The sequence below is a fragment of the Sapajus apella genome, unplaced genomic scaffold, assembly GCF_009761245.1.
Source record: "Sapajus apella isolate SASKATOON/1434 unplaced genomic scaffold, GSC_monkey_1.0 scaffold4, whole genome shotgun sequence".
Lineage (NCBI taxonomy): Eukaryota > Metazoa > Chordata > Mammalia > Primates > Cebidae > Sapajus > Sapajus apella.
In genome coordinates this window covers 51,953,609-51,961,442 of record NW_022436944.1, presented here as the reverse complement: position 1 = coordinate 51,961,442, position 7,834 = coordinate 51,953,609, and the positions used below count along the sequence as shown (strand labels likewise).

The window sequence follows — 7,834 nt, the reverse complement described above, 5'->3', positions numbered from 1 at the left end:
CAGACACAGCCAAGGAGGGACTTGTATTTCTGTGGCAGTTATAGTTGAAATCTCAGCGTCCCATTCCTTGCTTCCTAGTGTTGACAGGCAAGTCAGGGGCAGCCATTTGGTATCATGACTCAGTGGGCATCCGGGATCCTGCTTCCTCGCCTTCCTGCTGATGGCAGGTCAGTTCCCTGGTCTGATGCCAGCAGGTGCTCCCGGAAGCTCAACCTAGACCCTGCTCCTGCTTCCTACCAAAAATTTTGGAAGCCAACTTATGATGCATAATAAATCCCTTGCGGCTTCAACTGGCTACAGTAGACTGTCATCTTCAGTTGAGCTCTGACTAAGACAATGAATATCCTACTTTCCCATGAAAGGGATACATGACGAGGCTGGCGCCATGAATCTCACGGGTGGGTACAGAGGATGGGCAAGCTATCAGATCGTTTCATGCTGAACTCTCCAAGGGTGTGGCTGACTCATTCATGTGTTAAGAACTGTTTCCTCAAATCATGGCTCAACTAGAAATGGAAATGAAAGAAAGGAGGGATTCCCCACAACCTGGGACTGGTTTATTACCAAGTGAGCTAATGAATGTGAAAACCCTTTAAACGGTGGAGTGCTTGCCGGCACGTGGAGGGGCCAGACAGCCGCCGCCATGGACGTGTTCCTCAGGATCCTGCGCCCCGAGACCACCGTCTTCACGGACGCCAAGGTCCAGCGCAGTGTCCGAGCCGAAGCGCGTGTTCGAGGACATCCTCAAGCGGCCGCCCGACGAGCAGCGGCTGCACGAGGATGACCAGCTCTCGGATGATGGCAAGACACTGGGCGAGTGTGGCCTCGCCATCAAACAGCATGGCCACAGGCCCCAGCCAGCGTGGGGCTGGCCTTCCGGGCAGAGGACACCGTTGAGGCCCTGCCCTTCAAGCCGTTCTCCAGCCCGCCCGAGCTGCCCGACGCGATGAAGTCCGGGGACTCGGGAAGCAGTGCCAGTGAACGAGCCGTGCAGCGAGGGCCCCCAAGAGGCCCATTCCCCCCAGTGAAAGAGATTTGGGGGGAAAAAAGAAAGAAAAGTACGGGCACCTTCCTAGAAACAGCACTACTATAAATCTTAGCAAAAACAAACAAACAAATGGTATTTCCCCGCCAAATTTTAGATTTAACTCTTTCTATGGGGTGAATAAAGGATCAAAAGCCTACAAGGAATAAATGCCTCTTGAATTTCACCTCAAATTTGAAAACGTGAGGTTTTCTCCTACTATGATTTAATATCTTTTGAAGCATATTTTTTCTTTACATGTCTTAAATCTTGTAATTGATCATTTGTTTAAATAAACATAGAAAGGTGCTATTTACCACTATATTCGAAGGGCTAGACACAGATTCTGCCACAGTAAATATTCAACACATTTTTGTGACAATAAACAAGATATGCATTATTGATTTGCACTATAAAACCCACAGCGTTTTGTTTTCTTATTTTTTATTTATTTATTTTTTTTAGAGACAGACACAGTCTCACTCTGTTATTCAGGCAATCCTCCTGCCTCAGCCTCCCAAGTATCTGGGACTACAGCCATGCACCACCACACTTGGATAACTTTTAAATTTTTGGTAGAGACATGGTCTTGCTATGTTGCTCAGGGTGGTCTCAAACTCCTGGCCTCAAGCAATCCTCTGGCTTGGCTTCCCAAAGTGCTGGGGTTACAGCTATGAGCCATGATGTCCAACCTTCATAGCATTTTAGAGTGGGTAAGTCCTTGAAGAACTTAAGAATCAATACCAAGACATAAACTGAGACAAAGAAAAGTTTCCCTTTCCCAAAATGAATCTATGTATTATACAAAAGTTCAGTGTAATCTGACAAAGGAAAGGAGACAGCAGCAGTGACTGTAAAAAAAATTATAAAGGTCAACTAAAAAACTATAAACGTGAAAATAGGGGAAAAAAAACTTAAAAAAATCATAGCTGGGATAGATTATCCTCTGAGATGTTAACATGTAATCTAGAACTACAGGTATTAGCTGGGCGCGGTGGCTCACGCCCATAATCCCAGCACTTTGGGAGGCGGAGGTGGGTGGATCACCTGAGGTCAGGAGTTCGAGACCAGCCTGGCCAACATGGTGAAACCCATCTCTAAAAAAAATAAAAAATAAAAAATAAATTAAAAAAACAAAAGAGGGCCGGGCGCGGTGGCTCAAGCCTGTAATCCCAGTACTTAGGGAGGCCGAGGCGGGTGGATCACGAGGTCAAGAGATCGAAACTATCCTGGTCAACATGGTGAAACCCCGTCTCTACTAAAAATACAAAAAATTAGCTGGGCATGGTGGCGCGTGCCTGTAATCCCAGCTACTCAGGAGGCTGAGGCAGGAGAATTGCCTGAACCCAGGAGGCGGAGGTTGCGGTGAGCCGAGATCGCGCCATTGCACTCCAGCCTGGGCAACAAGAGTGAAACTCCGTCCCAAAAAAAACAAAAAAAAAAAAAAAAGAAAAAGAACTACAGGTATTAAAACATGGAAACAGAGTAGAACAGACTAGAAAGTGTACAATTGAACCCAAGCAGATACAAGTAGTAAGTGAAAAACAGAAAGCAATCCAGGTAAGGGAATGTAGAATGAATTTACCAATATGAAATGCTGGGACAACTAAGTAAACATCGAAAAACAAAATTAGAGCCCAATTTTATGCTTTCTGCTGAAATGTATTTCATTATTAAAGTTAAATATTTTAAAGCACCTAAGAAAAATATAGGTAAAAGATTAATGTATAGTTCACTAGATTTAGCTTTGTTATTGAGATAGTACTTTCTCAGGACGACACCCAATGTGGCGAAAACAATAAGACTGAGAGATGTGATGATAAACTTTAGATTTTGTAAATAAAATCACTGTCACACTTTGGGAGGCCATAAGCGGGAGGATTGCTTGAGCCCAGGAGTTTGAGAAGAACCCGGGCAACAAAGCGAGACCTCCATCTCCACAAAGAATTAAAAAATCAGCCAGGCATGGTGGCACGTGCCTGTAGTCCCAGTTACTCAGGAGGCTAAGGTGAGAGGCTCACTTGAGCCCAGGAGGTCAAGGCTGCAGTGAACTGTGATCTTGACACTGCACTCCAGCCTGGGTGACAGAGCAAGACTATCTTAAAAAAAAAAAAAAAAAAATTCACTGTAAATAAAACTAAAGGACAATAAGCTAGAAAAAAATATTCACAACACAGAAAGAGGGTCAAATTCTCAATATTGGTTTACTGCTGCCAGTGAGCCAGATTCAAGTGATTCTCCAGGTTCAAGTGATTCTCCTGCCTCAGCCTCCTGAGTAGCTGGGACTACAGACACGTACCACCATGCCTAGCTAATTCTTGTATTTTTGGTAAAGATGGGGTTTCACCATGTTTGCCTGGATGGTCTCAATCTCCTGACCTCCTGATCCACCTACCTTGGCCTCCCAAAGTGTTGGGATTACAGGCGTGAGCCACCACGCCCGGCCTAAAAATATCTTTAAGTGAATAACAAAGCTACTGAACTTCTTTGTAGTTAGACCTATTTGTTGACCCCTTTATCCTTCCCGAATTCCACTGAAATGTCTCCCACTCCCAAATTAAAAGAAATACAGAAAAAAAAAATAAAATAAAATAAATAAATAAATAAATAAATAAATAAAAGAAATACAGGCCGGGCGCGGTGGCTTAAGCCTGTAATCCCAGCACTTTGGGAGGCCAAGGCGGGTGGATCACGAGGTCAAGAGATCAAGACCATCCTGGTCAACATGGTGAAACCCCGTCTCTACTAAAAATACAAAAAAAAAATTAGCAGGGCATGGTGGCACGTGCCTGTAATCCCAGCTACTCAGGAGGCTGAGGCAGGAGAATTGCCTGAACCCAGGAGACAGAGGTTGCGGTGAGCCGAGATCGCGCCATTGCACTCCAGCCTGGGTAACAAGAGCAAAACTCTGTCTCAAAAAAAAAAAAAAAAAAAAAAAAGAAATACATAGTAGTGCTGAAAACCAGAAAGAGCAGCAACAGCAGTCCAGGGCAGTGAGAACTTCCTGGCTAGTTTGTTACTTGATAACAAACTAATGATAAACAAGGGAGTTGCAGTCTGCAGCTCTGCAGCAGAAAATAGAGGATCTACTAAAAAAAAAGCAAGTCTCCAAGCAGACCCTCAGATAAGCCAAAGATTAGAAGCAGTAACAAGCTGGGGAAGGAGTGAGTCAAGGGTAATCTGCTAAGGAGTACATTTAAAGGCTTAGAAACTACCAAGTTAATTCTCTTCCCCCTCCCCCCAGCAGCTACTTCTGGAAATAGCCCCCAGGATAAAGATTTGAGATTTCCAGATGCTTCAACAAGCAATTTGCATACACCATGAGAAAGCCCAAGCAGCTCTACTACCCCTAGTTTCCCCCTTGCACCCCTATCAATATTTCCCTTCCTTTGAAAACCACCAGATGCAGATCACAGAACGTGTTCACTGCCGGGGTGCAGGGATTCTCACTTAGGCTGATCATCTCATCTTTGATTGCAGACACAGACAACCATTAATCACCAAATGATTGAAGAAACAGTACAGGAGAAGCAAGCAGAAATGGTCTCTCAGTAAACAAAATACACTCAAGATCCTTAAAGTGATTCAATAAAAAAGAGATCAGACTAAAAGCAAATACTTCAGAATGACTAATTTTTCGGAATTAAAACCATCAAAGCCATAATAAAGCAATAGATGGGTTGAAAGTCAGAGCATACTTAACTGAAAATCTGAATTCGGGCTTCAAGTGTAATTTTTCTAGAAAATTACACTCTTTGCAAACTACAAAGATAAATATGAAAGAAAAATTAGAAGATAATGAAGGTAGTTTAATCTCTCCTGGAACTCCTGGATTGAGTAAAGTTTTCTTTAAAGGAGAAAACAAAGAACCAATGCAAAAAACAAGAGAAACTTCCCTATGCTGAAGCTAGACTTGAATATTACCTATAAAGGGTCCCAAAAGTGGCCAGGAGGACTAAAGAATGCCCTTCCATGCCAGGCGTAGTGGCTCACGCCTGTATTCCCAGCACTTTGGGAGGCCAAGGTGGATGGATCACTTGAGGTCAGGAGTTTGAGACAGGCCAACATGGCAAAACCCTTTCTCTACTAAAAACACAAAAATGGGCTGGGCGTGGTGGCTGCACCTGTAGTCCCAGCTACTAGGGAGACTGAAACACAGAATCGCTTGAACCCAGGAAGCAGAGGTTGCAGTGATCTGAGATCACGCCCCTTCGAGACATATAGTGGTATCTAGGGAGATACTGCCATAGATCCCTAATGACAGGGAAACAATTTCAAAAGCTTCTAGGGAGGAAAAAAGACCATTTAGTCACTTAAAAGGAAAGGAGAGGGGCCGGGCGCGGTGGCTCAAGCCTGTAATCCCAGCACTTTGGGAGGCCGAGGCGGGTGGATCACGACGTCAAGAGATTGAGACCATCCTGGTCAATATGGTGAAACCCCGTCTCTACTAAAACTACAAAAAATTAGCTGGGCATGGTGGTGCGTGCCTGTAATCCCAGCGACTCAGGAGGCTGGGGCAGGAGAATTGCCTGAACCCGGGAGGCGGAGGTTGCAATGAGCCAAGATCGCGCCATTGCACTCCAGCCTGGGTAACAAGAGCGAAACTCCGTCTCAAAAAAAAAAAAAAAAAAAAAAAAGGAAAGGAGAACCTGATTCCCACAGAGGAGTGGACTTGAAGCCCAGTGAAAGCTAGCCCTCTGATTTAAACATTCTAGAAGTTACAGTTTACTGCAATAGATGCAAGGAACATACTCTCAGCAGGGAGCCCCAGGGAATATCCGGCTAGAGGTGTCCTGAGCAAAGGGCCTCTGGTGTCCCTGAGTCCTCCCAGATTAGAGTGAGGGCAGGGAGAGATCCCGCCAGGACTTGGCAAACTCCAAGGAAGGCCTTACCAATCTTTGATTCCAAACCACATCCACCTGAAGAAACGTCCCTATAATTATCTTACATGGCTACAAAACTGCCTTTCACATGCCATTTCTCCTGTATATAACACTGCCATTTCGCCTACAATTTCTTGCTACACCACCAGTGCTACATTTGCTTGGGCAGTAGTGCAAGACATCATTCACGCAAGACTCTGCTGCAGCGAAGTCTGTGGGAATGCACGTTCATGAATGGACAAGGGCTGGGAGGTACTGAGCCTAACAGGCCTGTTTAGGTACTACCAGACCACCAAGTCTTTTACTGACAACACTGAACGCAGCCAGGAATGGTGACTCGCACCTGTAATCCCAGCACTCTGGGAAGCCGAGGCAGAAGGATCGCTTGAACCCAGGAGGCGGAGCCTCGGTGACAGAGTGAGACCGTGTCTAACAACAACAAAACAAACCAACAAACAAAAACACTGGATGTTAGAAGACAATGGAACCATATCCTCAAAGAATGAATTAAAGAAAATTTTATTGGCTGGGCATGGTGGCTCATGCCAGTATTCCCAGTGCTTTGGGAGGCCAATGTAGGCATATCACTTGAGCCCAGGAGTTTGAGACCAGACTGGGCAATGTGGTGAAACCCTGTCTCTGCAAAAAATATAAAAATTAGCTGGGCATGGTGGCATACACGTGTAGTCCCAGATACTCAGGAGGCTGAGGTGGGAGGATCACCTGAGCCTGGGGACGTTGAGGCTGCAGTGAGCCGAGATCGTGCCACTGCACTCCATCCGGGGTGGCAGAGTGAGATCCTGTCCTCAAACCTCAAAAAAAAAAAAAAAAAAAGTAAAAATTAAAGAAATGTTGAGATCTATAGTTTTACACTAACATTATTCAAATATGAAGGTTAAAGAAAGATTTTATGGATGTGCAATGATTCAAAAAGTTTAGCACTTTCAAACCCTTTCTAAAAGAATTACTCTAAAAGGTACCTCCGGCAAAATGAAAAATCAAGAAAGTGACACAAAAATAATATGAAAAGTCATAGTGTGAAAAAATTTAAACTTGTAGTTAAGTCTAAATAGTTGTTCAGTAATATGGGTGGGAATCTTAGGATGACTGCCAAGCAATGATTCCTAAGAAATCATTTTTTAAAAAGTAGTACATGGATTGTAAAATGGCACACACTTTGGAAAATAGTCTGGCAGTTCCACAAAAAATTAAATAAAGAGTTACCATATGATGATAGCAATTCCACTCTAAGAGCATAAAATATATTCAAGAGAAAAATACATATGCACACAAAATCTTCTACATAAATACTGTATCCTTAAGCATTATTAATAGTTAAAAGGCAGAAACAACCAAATGTCCATGAATAGATGAATAAAATGTGGTATTTCTACACAATGGACTATTTGTCAGTTAAAAAAAAAAGAAATGAAATACTGAAACATGCCACAACATTTTATATTGAAAATACTACGCTAAGTGAAAAAAAGCACAAAAAGAAGTCAGAGACAACCATATATTATAGGACTCCCTTTCTGTGAAAGGTCCAAAGCAGGCAAATTTATAGAGACAGACAGTAGATTAGCAGCTGACCAGGGACGGTGGAGGGAGGGTTTGGGAAGAAATGGAGAATATGTGTCAGCGGCTATGGTGTTTCATTTTAGGATAATAAAAATGTTCTAAAAGGAGTTGTAGTGATGATTACACAACTCTGTGAATAGTCTAAAAGCCATTTAGTTGTATGCTTTAAGTGGATGAACTTTACAGTATATGAATTACGTCTCAATAAAGCTGTTCTTTTTTTTTCTTTTTTAAATCCAGAAAAAATTGGCTGACACAAAGTACCTGGCCAGGAATAGGGAAGGAGGAGAGTGCTGTCCTTTGATGGAATCATATATATCTTGATTAATTATCTGAATATTTAGAA

The 7,834-nt window shown here is 43.3% G+C and overlaps 1 pseudogene; it reads left to right on the top strand.

Moving 5' to 3' along the window:
* The first annotated feature begins 299 nt into the window (after positions 1-299).
* LOC116538190 lies at positions 300-1,093 on the top strand (annotated as a pseudogene).
* Positions 1,094-7,834: the final 6,741 nt, after the last annotated feature.